This window comes from Tenrec ecaudatus, chromosome 4 (genome assembly GCF_050624435.1).
Source record: "Tenrec ecaudatus isolate mTenEca1 chromosome 4, mTenEca1.hap1, whole genome shotgun sequence".
Taxonomy (NCBI): Eukaryota; Metazoa; Chordata; class Mammalia; order Afrosoricida; family Tenrecidae; genus Tenrec; species Tenrec ecaudatus.
The window spans coordinates 55,269,264-55,290,950 of NC_134533.1; positions in this window are offsets into that span (position 1 = coordinate 55,269,264).

The window sequence follows — 21,687 nt, forward strand, 5'->3', positions numbered from 1 at the left end:
TTTTGTAGAATTTATGTAATTTAAGATTGACTTTCATCGACTTATGCTCATCTGAGACAGGATATCCAGAGGTCTAAGAACCATTCTTGGTCTTGGATTTCTCTGAAAGAGTTGTCTGTGTCCATGGGTTATATTGCACAAGAATGTCAAGCAGTCACAAAAAGAAAATGATACTAACAAATGAGACCTTGAAAGAAAATATTCAAATTTTGAGCAAAAAAAAAAAAAACCCATGTTCTCTGATAAGTCATAAGGGGGGGATTTTCACGAGTCTGTTTGCTGTTTGGACAGATCTTTCAGGATACTCTTTGAAGGAAAGCAAAGTAAACCTAAGTAGGGCAGTGCAATAGAAATTGAAGTGTCCGAACAGGGACAGGCGGTAACTTAGGAATATAATTAAAGGACTTGCCTGCTGAAAGGGTCTCTCAGGAGGCCCTGCTGTTCATAGAAATCATTCAGTTGCCATGGAAAATACAACTCGCTCTTGACTCTTCAATAAACACCTCCTTCAATAAACTCTCTGATGTTTCCAACACGTAAGGGTGTATCCTGAGTGCCAAATTCCTGTACCAGCCGGATTTGATCCTTTCTTTGCTGGATACTAAGTCAGATCCCCAGACCCTCAGAACATTTACTCTTCCTTGACCGATGGATTTGTAGCTTCTCTCTAAGTTACATTAGAACCCAAATGGAACATCTGGAGTAGGAAGAGCAACTGCAACAGAAGAGCACAGAAGATGGAAATGGAAGCCATTTTTTAATAATCATTAAGTCAATGAGTCATTAAAAAACCATGTACTGAGTAACTGTTATCACCCAGGTACTTTCCATATGCTAGGGATGCCATGGTGATTAATCTGAACAAGACCTTTCTCCCTCTCTCTTGAAGCTGACATGGAGAAGACGACAGAGACTGTAGAAATAAAGGAATTTCTGATAGCGTGAGATATTTTAAAGATCATCAAGAAAGAAAGAGTGAAAGCGAGTGCTTGGATGGGTGAGTTCTGTCCAGAAAAGAGGAAGAATGCTAAAGCAGAATAACTAGCAGGTGCAAAGGCTCTGTGAGCCTCGGCATGATTGGTGAAGACCTAGAAGCACAGTGAACTTGACCAGACGTGAGGTAGGAGAGGAAGACAGGAGCCACATGGGGCAAGTGTTTGGAAATTACTCTAAGTGCAGTGGGAAGTCCATGGAACATTTTAAAATGGGGAATGTTATGAATTCTGGTTTATCTTAAAACATCACTCTGCTCTTACTCTGAGGACAGTGGGTAATAGGGCCACCAGGGTAGAATTAGAAGTTTGAAGGTTATTTTACTTTTTAACCTGCCTTGATTTTGTAATAGCATGAGGGCTGCCCTTTAATAGACTTATAAAACATACACACACATTCAAAACCTTAATACAACGTTCATGGAAGCTGTCAAGAGAAAAATCCTCTATTTTCCAATGTATGTTTTCTCTTGTTTAGGTAGGTCTGATGAAAGGCATCGATAGCTACCTTTCCCCCTTGGATCTTTTATGAATACTTCACAGGTAATACTGAGCTCCCGTCACAGCAGGAAGAAGATTACCCAGCATGATATCCATTGCTGTCAGGAATATACAGGGCTTGCTGATATTGAGGAGATAAATGGTGGGAAATCCCTCATATCTGGCCACTAGCATCTGGCCCTCTCCCCAACTGTAAAGGTGAAGAAAGACATGGGAAAACAATAGGCCAATTATGAGACCCTCAAGACCTGGAAACACAGGGAACCCAGGACAGATGATCCCTTCAGGCCCAGTGGTGAGAGTGGTGATACCAGGAGGGTGGAGGGAAGGTGGGGTAGAAAAGGGGAACCGATTGCAGGGATCTACATATAACCTCCTCCCTGGGGGATGAACAACATAAAAGTGGCCGAAGGGAGATGTTGGACAGTGTAAGATATGATAAGATAATAATAATTTATAAATTATCAAGGATTCATGAGGGAGGAGGGAGTGGGGAGGGAGAGAAAAAAATAAATAAAAATGAGGAGTTGATTCCAAGAGCCCAAGCAGAAAGCAAATGTTTTCAGAATGATGAGGGTGACGGATGTATAAGTGTGCTTCACACAATTGATGTATATATGGATTTTGATAAGAGTTGGATGAGCCCCCAATAAAATGATTTTTTAAGTAGGCCATCCATGTACATATGTAAATATATGTATATATGGTGATGGGGAAATACATCTATGTGCATTTATTAATAGGTTTAGTATTAAAGTAGCAGATGGACATTGGGCCTCTACTCAAGTACTCCCTCAACCCAAGAACACTTTGTTCTATTAACCTGGCATTCCACGATGATCACCTACCCAACACGATCGCTGAAGACAAAGTGGGTGCATAAGCAAATGTGGTGAAAAAAACTGATGGTGCCCAGCTATCAAAATATATAGCATCTGGGGTCTTAAAGGCTTGAAGATAAACAAGTGGCCATCTAGTTGAAAAGCAACAAAGCCCACATGGAAGAAGCACACCATCCTGTGTGATCATGAGGTGTTGATGGGATCAGGTATTAAAGAACAAACAATCATATTATTGTGAATGAGAGGAATTGTAGAGTGGAGACCAAAGCCCATCTGTAGACAAGTGGATATCCCCTTACAGAAGGGTCATGGGGAGGAGTCGAGCCAGTCAGGGTCTAATATAGCACCAATGAAACATACAACTTTCCTCTAGATCTTTAATGCTTCCTCCCCCTGACCACCCCACCATCATGATCCCAATTCTACCTTACAAATATGGCTAGACCAGAGCATGTACACAGGTACAGATAAGAACTGGAAGCATAGGGAATCCAGAACAGATAAACCCCTCAGGACCAATAATGAGAGTAGCAATACCAGGAGGATAAGGGGAAGGTGGGGTAGAAAGGGGGAACTGATCACAATGGTCTATGTATAACCCCCTCCCTGGGAGATGGGCAACAGAAAAGCGGGTGAAGGGAAACATCAGTGTAAGACATGACAAAATAATAATAATTTATAAATTAGCAAGGGTTCGTGAGGGAGGGAGATGGAGGGAGGGGGAAAATGAACTGATATCAAGGGCTCAAGTAGAAAGCATTTTGAGAATGAGGATGGCAACAAATGTACAAATGTGCTTGACACAATGGATGGATATATGGATTGTGATAAAAGTTGTAAGAGCCCCCAATAAAGTGATTTAAAACAAAGAAGAGAAGTGGCCAGCATAATAAGGAGGGAAGAGCCTTACATCTCTAGGATCTTACTGATCACACCAAAACCAGTGGCAACTATCTCGATTCTTTACTTCACACAGGCTGGAATTACAGAAGCCACGACAATCAATACAATGTTATCATTTTCAAGTGCTTAGAGGAACCCTAGACTCTTCTCCCCAAGGTCTTCCTGGAATAAGTCCTATGAAAACCTGCATTAATGAATAAAGAACACTCTCAATAAGTGATTCCATTATTTCCTGCTTCGTTTGCAAAGAAGAACTCCAAGTGGGTTCAAGCACTTTTTCATTTGTCAAATGAAAAAAAAAAAAGCAGCGATGTTTCTAAGATCATGAGATTGGATCATCTCAAAGTAGTTAAAATGAAGGTTGACTAGTGAACAAACACGATCATTTCAGATAGTGCTACTCAGTATTGGGAATAAAAATTCCATTCAATTTTTTCATCTACTTGATCCATCTTTGTGTTGTTTGGTTGGCTAGAGAAACAAATCAATATGCATAAGAAAGAGCTTTATATCAAGAAGTACTTATATATCAAGCAAACATACCAGTCCAGTCCAGATCAAGTCCATAAGTCCAATACTACTCCATAAATCCAATTCTACTCCATAACTCTCTCCTCAGACTCATGCAGTTGCACACAATGATGCAGAATGTAGGAAGATCCCAGGCCAGTGGGTGCAAAGTCTTATAGATCCAATGGCAATGGACACATCTCCAGGGATCTCTCTGGCTGCCATCAGTGGAACTCAAAGTGGGCCGTCAACAGGAAGGTGAAGCAGAGAGAGAAGGAAAGGGGAGATTCCCAGAACCCTCCTTAAGAAAAAAATGTCTACAAGGAGGAATCATCAGGCTGTGACCTAACTGACAGGCTAGACTCCACCTCTTCACTCTATTTATCAAGTTGACCTGAGATTATGTAACCACTACAGTCTTCAAATGCAAAATTTTATACTACTTAGTATTAGATTTATTTAAAAAGCCATTTTCTGATCACATAAATGGTGACTATTCATGTACATATCACTGGATAAGATATACAGGAATGTATACCTGACTAAAAGAATAAAATATCTATATGAGGAAGACTGCAGAACACTATTACATTAAACCAAGAGTAACCCAAACAAATGGAAGAATATCCCATGCTCATGGATTGGAAGACTCAATATAGTAAAGATGTCAGTACTGCCCAAGGCACTATATAAATTTAATGCAATCCAGATACAATTACCCTCAACCATCTTCAAAGAATTGGAAAAAACTGATCACCAACTTCATATGGAGAGGGATGGAACCCAGAATTAGCAGAGAACTCCTCAAGAAGAAGGACTCAGTGGGAGGGCTTGCTTTACCTGACTTTCGCACATATTACACAGCCACAGTTGTCAAAACCACATGGTATTGGTACAATACTCAGACCAATGGAAAAGAACTGAAAACCCAGAAATAAAATCATCAGCATACAGATACTGATCTTTGATAAAGGCCCCAAAAATATCCAATGGGAAGCAGATGCCCTCTTTAACAAATGGTGCTGCAAAAAATGGATATCTACCTGCAGAAAAATGAAACAAGACCCTTATCTCACTCCATGCACAAGAATAAACTCAAGGTAGATTACAGACCTTGAAGTTAAAACCCAAATTATTAGGGTCATCAATGAGGGAATTAGGACCAACTTGAGAACTTTGGTGCACGGAATACACAGGCTATCAGAAATACGGAAGGACACAAACACAGAAGAGGCACAAATTGACAAATGGGATATACTGAAGATAAAACACCTGTGTACATTGAAGGAATTCACCAAGAGAGTAATAAGAAAGTCCACAGACTGGGAAAACATCTTTAGCAAGGACAGATCAGACAATGGCTTTATTACTAAAATCTACAACACTCTGCTAGCTTCTAAAAAGGTAAAAAACGAATTGCCCACTGAAGATGAGGGCAAAGGACCGGAACAGAAGTTTCACAGGGGCAGAAACCTGAATGGCCAATAAACATATGAGGAAATGTTCTCGATCTTTAGCCATAAGAGAAATGCAAATTAAAACAACATTGAGGTACCACCTAACATCCTCAAAGATAGCTCAATTCAAAAAATCAGAAAGCAACAAGTGTTGGAGGGGCTCTGGGGAGACAGGAATTCTCATCCACTGTTGGTGGGCCTGTAAGTATGTACAGCCACTATGGAAATCAATCTGGTGATACCTAAAACAAATGGAAATTGAGCTACCATATGATCCAGCAATCCCCCTACATTCTCTGCTCCAATGTTCATTGTGCCACAGTTCACAATTGCAAGGAGTTGGAAACAACCCAAATTTCCATCAACTGACAAGTAGATTAAAAAAATTCTGGTACATAAATACAATGGAGTACCATGAATCACTAAAAAGCAGTGATGAAAGTATGAAGTACATCACTGCATGGGAAGAACTGGAGGAAATCATGCTAAGTGAAGTAAGTCAAGTACAAAAGGACACGTAGAACTTGAGTCTGCTGAGGTAAGCTTTAAAAAAAATTCAAAAAAGACATAGGGAAAAAGCTACTGTATATAAATATTTCTGGGTGAGGACCAGGTAGTATGGCAGGGGCCAGACCAAATCCAGGGATACATATGATAGCCAACTAAAAAGGAGGGGAGGATGAGGAAAAATAATTAAAAAAGTAATTGGTAGCGGGGCCACAGGGCACTAACCCACCCAAGGGGGAGGGTATTGTTTATATTTCCACAGAGAAAGAGGTACCAGACTTCAACCCAGTGCTCCAAGATGTGAATGCAACATGCCAGCATGGAGTAGGGAACCAGTGGAGATTTGAGGGGCCTGCCCCAATCCTAACTATGTGGACACCTGTCCCTCCCCCTAGAAGAATTTATTTCAGAGGACAGCACTGAATTCACAGCTCTGGGAGAGGGACATGTCTTATCAGAGCACACAGGAGCAAGTGAAGGGGGAGGAAGAGAGTGGAGCACAATCTGATCCACCAAGCCTTGAGGAAGATATTCTTGTTCAGAGCAGCCAACCCACAGAGAAGACCATATGGCCAGCTCCACTAGGAGACTTGACATACCTCACTGACCCATAGTCCTACAGTGGACAACACGGGAGACACAGTATGGGAATTCCAACCAATCTGATCGCACCACACCGAGGCAAAACACTAAGGGTGTGGGACAGAACAGCAAGGGGAACAGAGTAATGAAGTCCCCAGGGAATACCAAAAATAGACTTTGGGGCCAGGGCTTGGTGCCCCATCAGACTCAACCAGAAAACACCCCGAAAGGCCAACAAACAGTCCTTGAACTAACTACAAGCTTTGCTTTCTAGTTGTTGTGTTTGGTTTTGTTCTTTTGTCATTGGCTTGTTATTGTTGTTTTTCTTTTGTTGCTTGGTTTTGCTCTGTCTTGTTTTTGTGCATGTTATTATCTCTGCAGTCTGTCTAAATAAGATAGGCTGGATGAACAATCTAGAGGAGAAAACAATGGGACCAACAGTTCCGGGGGGACATGGGAGAGGGGGAGGGAGGGGAAAAGGAAGTGGTGTTAAAAAACCCAGGGACAAGGGAACAAATGATCCAAATCGGCAGTGAGGAGGATGTAGGAGGCCTGGTAGGGCGTGATAAGGATAATGTAACCAAGAGGAATTATTGAAACCCAAATGAAGGCTGAGCATGATAGTAGGACAAAAAGAAAGTAAAAAGAAATAGAGGAAAGTGCTAGGACGCAAAAGGCATTTATAGAGGTCTACATAAGGCATGTACATATGTAAATATATTTATATATGAGGATGTGGGACTAAATCTATGTGCATATATGTATAAGTTTAGTATTAAGGTAGCAGATGGACATTGGGCCTCCACTCAAGTACTCTCTCAGTTCAAGAATATTTTGTTCCATTAAACTGGAATTCCATGATGCTCACCTTCCCGACACAATCGCTGAAGACAAAGCGGGTACATAAGCAAATGTGGTGAAGAAAGCTGATGGTGCCCAGCTATCAAAAGATATAGCATCTGGGGTTTTAAATTCTTGAAGGTAAACAAACGACCATCTGGCTGAGAAGCAACAAAGACAACATGGACGAAGCACACCAGCCTGCATGACCATGAGATGCTGAAGGGATCAGTTATCAGACATCAAAGAACAAAAAATCATATCATGGTGTATGAGAGGGAGTGCGAGGTGGAGACCCAAAACCCATCTGTAGGCAATTGGACACCCCCTTATGAAAGGGGAGGAGACAAACCAGTCAGGGCGCAGTGTAGCAACAATGAAACATACAACTTTGCTCTACTTCCTAAATGCTTCCTCCGCATCCTACCCCCACACTATCATGATCCCAATTCTACCTTACAAATCTGGCTAGACCAGAGGATGAACACTGGTACAGATAGGAACTGGAAACACAGGGAATCCAGGGCCGAAGATCCCTCCAGGACCAGTGGTGAAGGTGGCAATACCGGGAGGGTAGAGGGAGGGTGGGGCGGAAAGGGGGAACTGATTACAGGGATCTACATATAACCTCCTCCCTGGGGGACAGACAACAGAAAAGTGGGTGAGGGGAGATGTCAGACAGTGTAAGATGTGACAAAATAATAATTTATAAATTATCAGAAGCTCAGGAGAGAGGGGGGAGGGGGAGGGAGGGGGAAAATGAGGAGCTGATGCCAGGGGCTTATGTGGAGAGCAAATGTTTTGAGAATGATGAGGGCAATGAATATACAAATGTGCTGTACACAATTGATGTATGTATAGATTGTGATAAGAGTTGTATGAGTCCCTAATAAAATGATTTTTAAAAAGATATACAGGAATAAATTATATTTCTGGAGAGAGACAACGGAGAAGCTCAATACCAGCATTCAAACCCAGAACAAAGGTCAACGGTGTTTGGAAAAAATCATCAAGTCCTTATATACATGTTGAAGATGAAAAAAAATTAAAAACAAGTCCACAATAGCCAAAATATGACCTTGTGTATACCCAGCCTGAATTTAGAGATCATCTCAAGAGCAAATTTGACACATTGAATACTAATGACTGGACATTAGACAAATTATGAAATGACACCAAGGATATAAAGCACAGATAAACCAAAACATCATTATAAACAAAAAGGAAACCAAATGGATATCAGAAGCAATTCTAAAACTTTCTCTAGAATGCAGAGAAACTACAGTAAGAAATGATGAATCATAAAAATGAACAGAAGATTTCAAAGAGCAGCTCAAGCAGAAAATGTATTAACGTGCAATGTGCAGAGATCTGGAGTGAGAAAACCTAAAGAGGACAACATGCTTGGTGTTTTTCAAGCTGCAAAACCTAAAAACCGATCCTCAAGATTCAAGTTGCAATACTGCAAGACTCGGGAAGTATCAAAAGAAGGAGGAAGGAACACACAGACGACTTGTTACATAAAGCAAATCAACTACCAAAAAATCAAAACGTACTTTTAAAGTGTTAAAAAGCAAAGCTGTCACTTTGAGAACTAAGATGCGCTTGGCCCATAAGGAATTGGTACTACATTCAACCAGTTTAGGAGGAATCACATGATGACGAACTGACTGGAAGAAGTTTAAGCTGCACTGAAGGCTTGGGTGGGTGGGAGGGGGTGGGAGTTGTAGGATGTGAAGAAACACCAATTAAAATATTTCAGCAAACTGATGCTGTGCTTAGGTACTCACGTATCCACGTCAAGAAATTTATTAGACAGTTACGTGGCTACTTGATGGGAAGAGATTCATATTTGTGCCCAGCCCAAAGATAGGTGATTCAACAGAATGAAGATATTATCTAACACCATTATTACTACATACAAGTAAAATGTTGAAGATAAATCAAGAACTGAAAGGGAGACTTCGGATAGGGCAAGATATGACAAAATAACAATCTATAAATTATCAAGGGCTCATGAGGGAGTGGGAGCAGGAAGGGAGGGGGAGAAAGAGGACCTGATGCAAAGTGGAGAGCAAATGCTTTGAAAATGATTAGGGCAAAGAATGTACAGATGTGCTTTATACAATTGATGTATGTATTTGTGTGGATTGTGATAAGAGTTGTATGAGCCCCTAATAAAATGTAAAAAAAGAAAAAAAAAGAAAATGATTAGGGCAAAGAATGTATAGATGTGCTTTATACAATTGATGTATGGATTGTGATAAGAGTTGTATGAGCCCCTAATAAAATATAAAAAGAAAAAACTGTTACAGCAGATTGTTAACAGGAATCTACTAGAAATCCAAGTTGGATTCAGACAAGAACATGGAAAAAGAAATATCATTGTGGATATGAGATAGATCTTGGCTAAAAGCAGAGAAAATTCAAAAGATGTGTTTTCTTGACTATGTAAAGGTGTGCAGTTGTCTTGATAATAGCAAGTTACTGATAACATTGTAAAAGATAGAAATTTCATAATACTTATTGTGTTTAAGTAGAATCTGCACGTGGAATTTAAAGCAGTGGGTCCAACAGAACCAGGAGAAACTGAATGGTTTAAAATCAGGAAAGGTATGTGTCATAGTTTTATCCTTTTACCCTATTCAATCTATATGGTGAGCTAATCTGAAAACTTGAAGTATATGACAGAGAATACCATATCAGGATTGGAGGAAGAGTTATTCATAACTTGTGATGTGCAAATGATACCAAATATCAAACAGGAAGAACTCAAAAGTTCATTCAAAAGACCAAAAAAAGAAGAACAAAATGGATTTGAGAAGACACTCCTTGCTTAAGGAAAGGGAAGAGGATTTGAAGTACTTATTAATGAAGAGCTAGGATAAGAGCCGTCAGTAGTTTGCACTTCAGCAAAACGGAAATAAAAATAGTCACAACTGGAACGATAAGCAACATCACAATTAGCAGAGAAATGACGGAAACAGTCAAGGATCTCATTCCATGATTCTGCAATCAATGCCCATGGAAGCCGCAGTCAAAGAAATCAACCTGCATGTTGCATTGGGGGAATATGCTTCAAAAGCTCTTTAAAGTCCTTAGCAACACAGATGTAGCTTTGAGAACTAAGGTGGCCTGATCCAACACATCGCTTCTTCAATTGCCTTAATTTCATGCAAGAGAGACAATGAATAGGAAAGACTACAGAAGAATTGATGCCGTTGAATTCCAGCACTGGTAAAGAATATTGAATATATTATGCTCTTCCAGAAGAAGAATATTTATTATAAGAAGTACAGCCAGCATGCTCCTTAGAAGCAAGAATGGTGAGACTTCTTCTCACTTAATTTGGGTGTGTTATCAGGAGTGATTATAATCCCTGAAAAGCACGTTAGTTTTGGTAAAATAAAGGGAAGAGGGAGACCTTCAACGAGATGAATTAACACAGTGGCTTTAACAATGGCCTAGGACACAGGGCCACTTTTGAGGACAGCACAGGACTGGGCAATGTATTAGTGTACTGTGTATAAAGTACTAGCTTGTTGGCACCTACCAACAACGTAGTTTTACGTAGGTAGGGAGCAAGGGAGGAGGAGAGAGAAAGACAAGGAAAGGGAGAAGGAGAAAGACAGCTGAGGCAATTCCAGTTCATGACATCCTTATGTCGAACAGAGCAAAACATCACCTAACTCCTACCTCATCCTCGCAGTTGCCGGCATATCGAAGTTCATCCTTGAGACTACTGTGTCAACCTATCTCACCAACAGACTCCCTCACCCTCACCAGCCTGGTACTTTGCTAGACACCATGATCCCCTCCAGCATGAGTCCTCTTGATGTGTACAAATAAGTGTGATCCATATGGTTCCCACTGGCTAATTTTGAGATTACCAGGCCTTTCTTCAGTCTAAGGCTGGAAGCTCTGCTGAAGCCTATTTACCATGAGTCAACTGGTATTTTTAATACAGATGGCACAGCCTCCAGTATTACAGAACTAGGACAGCTACCCCAGAACAATGAACCGACAGATGGGTGGTCAGCTGTGGCAGGTAGGTTTATTATGCCAACCTCACCAGTAAGAGCATATGGGGAATTAATCAGGTTGTAGTTTGATTGGAGAGCAATGAGATAAATGGCTCTGGAAGGTCTGCCCCTCCCTCTCTTGCTCTCGTGATCAGAGTTTGTTGGAGTGTGCGTGTATGTTGCTGTACCTAGTTCTCTGCCTCAACCTGTGAGCTACACCACCTGTGGGCCAAGCCAATCCATGGATTATGTTGCTAGAGCGTGAGACTCCTTTGAGAGCTGCTTCACCATGCTGCTAGTGCGGACATCATTTTAGCTTGGGGCTAATGGATTCCTTCGCATTGCATTGCTTGCTTTCCTTATCCCAATAGGTTCGCTAAGCTCCTGAACTACTGACTGTTGGTGACCCACCCTGCTGCCGGCATCCTGTGAGCAGACTGCATGCCTTGCTGCAGGGAGGACTCTGCTGTCTGTTTCCTGTACCTTGGACCCAGCAGCCCACATGAGTTGAAGACTTCTAGTATATTAACTGTTCCATGGAAGTGAGTTGAACTGACCCCTCTATACTGCTGTGTGGATGAATTAGCTGTTATATTTCTTGTTGTTGTATAAACCTACTCTCTTATATATAAATCATAAGTGTCCTGGTTTTGTTTGTCTAGAGAACCCTGCCTAACACATGGACTCTGTACATTCACTTGTATTCTGGACATTTTCATCCCATATGACTAAGGTGTGATGGCATTTACATTGGTATGATTACATTTGGGTCCTAAAGCTTAGGGTTTCAGGATTACCAGATATGCTTACTAAGTGCAATGAATCAGGCTCATAATCCAGGCATAAAGATCTGACCAAATACTTGCAGGCCCAACATCCCAGCAAGAGACAGCCCTGAATCAAGCAGATAACCTGAGAAGAAATCCAGAGCGAGAATGTGCACTCTCACAATACAGACCCACCAGGCAGGCCTACGGATAAGGACTCACTATCACCATGGGTAAGCAGCCATCCCATCTTCAGTGTTGCTTTACTTATTTATACTCAGTGGAAATCTTACGAGGTCAGGCAAGAAGTCACATGGGGAGCTGAAAGATCCCACCACCCACATGATAGCACTATGAGACTGGTCCTCCCCGTGACTTGGTTTCCTCCGTGTAAGAGAGACACAATCATGCAGCAAAACTAAGAACCAGGCTTTGATGGGATGGCTTTATGTGTCCATATCGCCAAGGTCCCGACATTCGAGAGGCTTCGCTCTCACTTCTTTATTTGTGAAAGAGATTTGAGTTCTCCTTTTCTGACAGGTTCCCGTCCTACACAGGTTCCAGCTTTTTCACATCTTCCTATATTACTAAACTTGTGGATTGGCTCTGGTGATTTGGTTCAGGAACTACACTGAGAAAAGTGCCCAACACTTGTGAAGTCTTTCATAAACACTATGGTTACTGTGACCTGTTTTACAGACAAGGAAAGCAGAGCCTGTAACAACAGCAAGTTTAAAATTCCTCGGTGATGTAGCAGAAGAGTAGGCATCTGGGCCCCTTTGTAGGACAGACCTTTGCTTATAACTGCTGGTCTACAGCATCTCCCTCTCCGAAGATGCAAATGGAAGCTTTGCTTGAGTCCCTCCAATTGTACATCCACTAGGGAGTAGTTCTCTGAAAACCAGTAGGGAGGAGCTCTGAAGTGGTTCCCAAAGCATCTTGAGTTGCCCTTCTCTGGCCCAGTCCTCCCTTTGAGCCTCTTTCCAGCCAACTCTTCCTCTCACCATCTATGACCCTTTGTTCCAGCTGCCTTCCACCCACCGTGGTGGCTATGCTATGAAGTGCTGTTCATTAAATTCTGACTCAGCGAGAACCTGTGTACAAGAGCGTGACCCACAGCCCAAGCCTGGGCCATCTTCACAATCCTCCTATGTTTGCGCCCATTGTGGTGCTGACCCCTTTCACTAACCCTCCTCTTGTCCTTACCGATGATCTGTCTCAAGGACAAGAGACAACACCTGTCTTCCTTTCTAAGGAAACTTCCGATTATACTTCTCCAACCCAGGTGTTTGCTCTTCTGGCAGTCCATGATATTTTTAGTATCCTTTGCCAACTCCATAATGCACAGGAATTGACATTTTTTCTTTTTATTTTCTTGTTCGTTGTCAAGCTTCCACATACATGTGCGGGTCATTGAAAACACCACGTGGTGGGTCAGGCATCCCTTAATTTCCAAAGTGACATCTTTGCTTGTTAAGCACTTTAAAGAGATCTTTTGCAGATTTATAGAGTGCAGTATATCATTTATTTCTTGACTGCTGCCTCCATGGGCATTGTTCAGGAATCCAAGTCAAATGCAAGCTTGACAACGTCCACAGCTCCCTCACTGATTGCAATGTTACTTATTGGTCCAGTTGTGAAGACATTTGTTTTCTGTTGAGGTACAATATGTATTGAAGACTGTAATTATCCATCAATGGGCTCCATTTTTTCATGACTGTACCTTTTTCTTATGAAAGTTCTTACCCTTCAATTCTCCACTATTTCCACCTGACAATCCTCACCGATCCTTGTCCCCTCCACTTTGAACACCCCCGGGACAAGGGTAGACCGGCAGTGAGGCTAGCAGGACCAGGGTTTCAGCTCTATTTCTGACATTTCCAAACTCGGCAACTTAAGAAAATCACTTTGGCTCTCATCAGTTCAGTTCCAGCTTCTGTAAAGTGGGATCAATATCTTCCTGGCTTGATTTTGTGGAGACTGATGAAGATACACAAAGAACCAAGCACATGGAAGAGATATTTTCTGTAAAATTTTGTGCAAGCAGTAGCGACAACATGTCATTCCACTCTACATTTTGCTGCCTATTTCACCCACTAGAACATGAATTTCTCAAGGTCAGAATGATGACAAACTCCAAGGCCTGGCAAAGTGCCTGGCACTGAGTAGGGACTCCATAAAAATGTATGAAACAGATTTTAAAATGATCTGTTTCATTCATTCATCCATAAAACAGCCATTCAGGACGGTGGTGCAGATATTGGTTCAATGGGACTTGAATTTCTATAAAGCATTGGAATAGACAACTGTTTACTTAAGATGCTTAACATCGGTGAGTTTCCAACTTGACTGGCCATCAGAACCTCCTTGGTGGCTTGTTAAAGCACAGATTACTGGGCCCTGCTCCAGAGTGTTTTAGGTTCAGAAGGACTAGGTGGGGCTTTGGGGTTTACCGGTCCAACAAGTCCTTCGTGATGCTGAGGCTGCTGGTCCATAGAGCACCCTGTGAACCACTGTCAGCATCTCTGATACTTTCCTAGCATCATCTGATAAACGCTTTTCAATTTAGCTCAGCTTAAAACAAAAAAAGTTGTATTGACAATGACACTGCTATCTGGGGTCACTGGGAGTTGAAAACAACCCAAGGGTGCCTAGCATCAACAGTGAACAACAGGTGCTGGCGATGTGCAGAGGGCAGTCTTCATGGAGCTCCTAGCTAAGTATGAAGAACAAATCAATACACAAGTGAGGTTAGCACCATAATTTGAAAAGACCCCTCCAGAAATAGAAGATCATAATTAGAACACACCATGGTAATAATTACTGCAGGCAAGATTCACTGATGAATGCTAAAATTAGTGGGTGATGCATTAAGGAGAAATAGAATATTTGCATAGTCTCAAAGTATCTCCCCCCAAATGATTTATTAATCACAGGGGCTGTACTAACATTTGCCCACAAATCTGCTGATGCCCCTCCCTCTAGAAGCTAGAATTCCCTTCCCCTTGAGTGCAGGCTGGGCTTGGTTGACTTGATTCTAACAGACAGAGAGGGTGGAAAGGAAAACGCAGAGCTTCCTGAGGGAGTCACCTGGCAGGTACCACCACGGTCCAGGGATCAAGGCTAATCCTGTTAAGTCTGTAGTTAAAATCCATAATCCAGTACCGTATCAATGTTCATTTCTTACTTTTGATCGATGTGCTATTGTTGGGTAAGATACTGACATCGGGAAAGGACTGCCTAATTCATTTGCGGGACCACTTGCCCAAACGTTAAGCATTTTAAAGAATTAAAGCGAGCACCAGGCATTGTGTGAATGCACACGTCACATATCAAGAAAGCTGATTCATGGTCTGTACCAAGTTTAATTGAGCCCCTCTGTCCTCTTTTGCAATTTTATGCATCGAAAACTATTTCAAGATAGTGTTTGTTTTGTTTTGTTTTAAGGCCTCTAATTGCTCCTCATGCTCATCCCCCACAGTTTTAGCTTTTGTCCCTCTTTGCACCAACCTTTCAGACTTAAGTCACTGGGCTGAACCAGGGAACTAGGCAGAGCGACATTATCCTCCTGCTTCCCCATCCTCTTGACCGGGCCCACCTCTTCCCCACGTGCAAATCATCACCCTGGGCAAAGAGGTGCCTGCCAGTCAGCTGCCCCGAGCATTTCAGGGGAAACACCTGTCAGTGGAGCGCTAGTGAAAGTCCCCCCACGGAATGTTCGTGGAGGGGTTATCCTCCCTCCCTTCTCCAACTGGGACTCCCCCCTAAATGCACCCTGAGTACCTCAGAGTAGAGAATTCACCCACAACTCAAGAGCAATATATCTAGAAAGTATTTCTGTTTTACATCCAAACAAACTTCTAAAAATCTGATGTTTAATAACGTTATCTTCCCAATCACCCAACTGCATCTGACTTCGCCCTTCCCCCACCTCATTCAATTATCCAGTCCTATAATTTCAACTTGTCATCATCTCTATGCACAACCCCTATATCTGTTCTTGTAACATAATCTTCCTTTCCTGGCCTGTTGCTTCATTAAAAAGGAAGAAAAAAAAAGCGTTAATCAAGATTTCCTTCTACAGCTTCTTTATTGTACATTCTACACTTGATCTTGCCTGTGAAACTTTGCAAGGCCCATTCCTATCCCTGTACACTTGTTCCTCTCCCCACAGCTCTCAAACGACGCATTTTCATTCATCCTGTCTCTATTTGCGGACACATCACCCCCTGCCCCCCTGCTTTCCAGGGAGGAATCGGGGACCACATTTAAGCATCCTCACAACCTGTGAGCTCTCTTTCACGTGCCAAATTACCGCTGCCCTGGATTATGCCTTCTGAGTATTGAAGCTCTATGACAGCGGAGGACGTATGTCATGGTTGCAGCCTTGGCAATCAGCACAGTGTGAGACACCCAGCAAAGCTCGGTTAAAATGTATTAACTAAATAAATGAATGCTGGCACTGACCTAGGATTTGAGCCACTAACCTGAACATCTGGATTGCAAGACAAAAATAAATGCAATTTAGTTTGGAGTTACACTCGAATTCATGCTCAAGCTGGAAGGCAAAAACTGGAGACAATTTCAATGACAGCATTTATTCAATGCTGCCTTAGTGCCTGGAATGTTGCAAAGCAATTTGCATGCTCAACTCCTCTGACTCAGACCCTCACAATAGCTCTGTTGTGAAAGGATGGCCCAGAGGCAGCATGGGGCCTCCGGTGACTTCACAAAGTGAATAGGAGACCAAACTTCACATCCAGCCCAGGCCAGTTCCTAGGCGGTTTTTTTGTACAGTCCTGACATAAAAGAGTCCTACCACAGCACCCTGGACTTCCCAGTTGGGTTTGAGAATTCATTTCAATAGCCTTTCAGAACTTTATTAGGTAAATTAACAGGTTATAATTCAGCATCAGAAACAGGCAAGACACAGTTCAACAGAAGGACAGTCTCTTCCCAGCCATGCCCACAGATAGGTTTCCCTCTCCCTAGCTAGCCTCTTAGCCTCACACCCCTTAGGGTCTTCAGACAATGCTACAAAGCTCTTTCATAAAGGCCCAACTAGCGCTTGTGTGGCCATAAGCCTCAGGCCAAAGGTCCTCACTTGTAGTGCTCCAGGCAAACCTAGCTCCATCAGTGCCCGAGGCTCCCGCCTGTCCAAAGGCACTCAGCTTTTCTCACCCCTGGCCAGGAAGCCCACCGCTCTGTTTCATGCTTTGGTTTGTAGCTTTATTAGGTTTCTCAGGTGGGAAATACATTTGTTCTGGGATTCCCAAGAGAATGAATTCACGCCAAAGACTGGTTTGTGATCCAAATGGGTTTTCTTTAGAAAGGATGGAAGAAGTCCCACATTTTACAGTCAGTGAATATGGCCACCTCGGGGGACTTCTCACCCACACGTGGCAGCCTGAGGCCAGGGAGACTGCTCCACCAGGCTGTGGGCACAGGACAGGAACCCACCATGAAGAAGAAGGGACAAAGGTTAGGGGGACTCACCGTCTGGGTATTTGAGGCCTCTGGCTGGGAGGTGTGGTCAAAGGTATTGGTTGGCCCTATTGGTTGAATTAAGCCCACCTGGGCCTAGTTTGGGTCGCCCAGGTGTACCGCGCACCTGGCTTGGGCCTTGAATTGGCACGTGCCCAGTAGTCAGTAGTCTTTATGGCTGGCTAAGGGCTTGCTTGATTCTCTTCCAACTTCTTTCAGGCATGGAGAGGGACAATCTTGTGTCCCTGTTTCTTGCTACCTCACAGTGCCACAACTGCCAGTACTCAGCCCTTTCTCTGCTGCTTCTCTGGTGCCACCGCTGTCTGTCCCTGGATCCTGAGGACCCAAAGGATACACTTGACTCCTGGCTCTTCTCTCTCACTCACAGGAAATTCCTCCCTTCCTGCTTCTGAGATGACTCATTTTACATCCAGCAGGATGGAAGCATCCCCAATCGCCACGTTAGAATCCCAGCTTTTTACAATCACAGTGAACCTCATTCATGCCGGGATCACACGAACCCACCAGCATTGTCCCTGTCTTTTCTTCCCCAGACTTAGGAGGGAAAGTCTATGAGTGGGCATTCCTGAGACTGACTGGGGAGCCACACGCATTAACTGACTATGGCGTCGCTATGTTCAGTGATTACGTACCACTGTTATACGTAACATGGGAAAACTGAGACAAGGAAGAGGTCAAGTGCATTTCTTAAGGTGATGCAGCTAAAAAGTGGCAGACCGGGGATACATGGTAGCTGAAACCAGAAAAGAACCCAAACACCCATCAATAGAACATGAAAGAGCAAATGGCAGAACCCCATTGAGAAGAACGCTGCTCGTGTAGAAGAGGGGCCAGGGTAAGGATGCACACAAAGTTTGGATGGATCTTAACACACTGTGCTGAAGTCACCTAAAGAAGAATACGAACAGTCCAATTCCCTTTATAGATAACTGCAGAAAAAACCCAAATCTACTAAATAGTGCCAGAGAGCGTATTAATGTTTGTCTAAGGTTAGGGGATAGAGGGTGAGTACTGACAGGGAAGATACCCTGGGGGGCTTTGGGGGATGATAGTAATGGTCTCTATATTGTCTGTGGTAATAACTTCCTGGTTGGATATAAAATCAAACCAAACCAAATTCACTGCCACCGAGCTGATGGAGACTCCTAGCACCCTTTACGACAGGGCACAACTGCCCTGTGAGTTTCCAAGACTGCAACTGTTTACGGGAGTACAAAGCCCATCTTTCTCCCAGCAGAGTGGCTGCTGGTTTCAAACTGTTGACCTTGCAGATTGCAGCCAAATGTGTAAACTATGCTACCAGGGTATATATTACGTGTAAAATAAATAAATAAAGCACCCAACTGTATACTTAAAATGAGTGAACTTAATTTTATGTAAATTACGTTGAACATTGTTTATTTTTAAAACAGCTTTAAATATAAATCCTAAGCTCAACAGTCTGATGTCAGAGTCTTATTTTAACCACCACGCCATCTAATAATATAGACATTTGTAGAGAATGTACCATGTATTATCAAAGTTAAATTTTGGTTCCTGCCCAGATAGTTGATCATTTTGGGCTTTTTCTACCAAAATTAACCGTGAAAATAAACAACAACAAACTCGCGAAGAGAGAGGAAACACAGCTTCTAAAAGATAGCAATAACAACAAATCTGAGACCCCTCGGGCACAGGGAGAATGGCCTGGAACGGTGAGGTGTATGGGCAGTGGGCAGCTGCAGCAGGAGACTGGGGAGAGCAGGGATGACCCCAGCTGATATCTGGGAGGAAAACAGTGACAATTTGCCCTCATGTCCTTCTTGAACTGCTTTGGACATCTCATAGCTAGTTCCTTCACAGGCCCACACAGGCCAACATCAGGGCCGTAGGAACTGGTGGACACAGAGGTTGGGTGTGCTCCGGTGCCCCTGGACCACTACAATTCCACTCCAGCTCCTGCAAAGCCAAGGTGACTCGATACAATCTTAGAAGGCCACTCTCTACCCATGTCACGGTCACCTCTAGCTTTAAAAGTGAAACTTCTGTAACTGGACCTTTGAGACTGCAGACTTTCTGCTTTGGAACACATGTTTCCTTTTGTCAAATCCAGGATGACAGATGCTTGGACTTGGCTATTTCTTCCATGCACGTTAGCCAAGTGAGTGATAGCAAAGCAAGCTCCCTGTCATCCAGGGGGACCCTAAAGGACAGGGCAGAATGCCCCCTGTGGTTTTCTGAGACTATAACTCTTTACCAGAGTGGAAAGTCCCATTTTTCTAGCAAGCTGGTGGTTTTGAACTGATGGCCTTGAGGTTAGAAGCCCAACATGTAACCACTAAGCCACCAACACCTGCTCCCCCCACCCCAGGAAAACAAGGCTTTTTAAATCAAAATAATAAGATTTGAGGCTTATAATTGCTACAACGAAAAGTTAAAATACACACACAACGGAGCAATATATTCCATTTGCAGCAGAATTATCCAAATAGGTGACCAAAATTTTAAAATAAGTATGCTTAATACACTTAAGGAGATATGGGCAGAAATATTAGCAATATGAAGCCAGCATGATAAATCATTACAAAGTTTTAGGTAGCAGAACAGGGGGGGTCTAAGTGGTATGCGCCAGTTCAGATCCTGAGCCAGAAAATCTAACACAGTCTGACTCCCCATTGGAGAATCGAACCCTGAGAGGTTTGACGCTCTCAATTATTAAATGATTAGTTCAAATGTGGTGAAGTAACCACTAGAGCTAAATATGTTAGATTTCTCTGGTGGGAAATACCCCAGTTCTTGGCTTCACACAAGAAAGAACTCACACTGCAGTCTGGTTTGTGATCCAAGGGGGTTTTTATAAAGGACAGAAGAAGTTTCAGACTATACAGCAGAGGTTCTCAACCTGGGGGGGGGGTGTCATCGAATGACCCCTTCAAAGGGGTTTCCCTATTCATAACAGTAGCAAAATGACAGTGATGAAGTAGCAACAAAAATAATTTTATGGTTGGGGGTCACCACAACATGAGGAACTGTCTTAAAGGTTTGCGGCATTAAGAAGGTTGAGAACCACTGCTCTACAGTCACTGAACACAGGTACCCTGGGGGCACTGCACACCCACACATGGTGGCCCGAGGCCAGAGAGAGACTGCAGCATGGTCCAAGTGGAAGGTGGAGGAGCAGCTGGAAAAAGGGGGTGGTGGTCTCAAAGTTCCTGCCTTTAGGGCCTTCACATGGGAGGCATGGTCAAGAGTACTGGTTGACCCCATTGGCTGAATTAAGTCCACCTGCCTAGTTTGGGCCCAACCAGGAGTATCACCACCCACCTGGCTCAGGGCCTGAATTGGCACATGCCCAGTAGACACCCCTGGTCCCTGTTCTGCTACCTAACACAAGTACCAAATAGAAATATGAAACATAAACATAGAAAAGACAGTTGAATTAAACAGCCAATGGGATAAATAATGAGAGGAATGTTGCTGGAGAAAATGAATTAATGAATTAGAAGGCCACACTGAGTAAATGATAGACAATATAAAAGAAAAATGAAGAAATATTAAAGATAGATTACCTGGAACAAAAGTCCTTAAGAGAGAATAGAGAACAAAATATGTAACTCTGGGACACCCAGGAACAGCTTCATAAAGATACCTCTTGACTAAGACAGAGAGGACGGGTGAGGGTCTGCCATGAACATGAAAAATATTTAAGGCACATGAAAAATCATACATACAAGCACATGGGGGTATACATAATAACTACCCTAATTGAATACCAGCATACAGTCTGGTATGACAAGGAGAATAATGAAGGCTAATGTTGAAAAGTTGGCAAAGGGCCGATGAGGACCAGTCTTGGAGGCATGTAAGACAAGGATCTCCTATTTTGAATACAAGGAAATTAAGTCAATTTCAGACAGAGGAAGTGAGTTTTCCCAAATGAAGGGTCTCTGACTTGAGACCCGCTCCTCTTCCGCTGCATCATCCATCCTCCTGCTTATTTATGGCTCTGAAGCCAATCAAAACAAATGAGGCCAGGGTATGCGTGAGCAGTGAGGTTGAGAATTAGAAGTTCAAGGTCAAGGCTAAAGATATAAATTTTGGAATTGTCAGTATATTGGATAAGAGCATCCATGGAAGTGGATGGAGTTGCAGCAACTACACCCTACATGATGTTGGAAAAATATTTTCTCAAAGGAGCAGAGCTATTTCACCAGAGAAGTAGTTTTAGTGACCTGGAATAGGAAACAGAAAAGGCCAAAGTTATAATGGTTAGGTGCTCT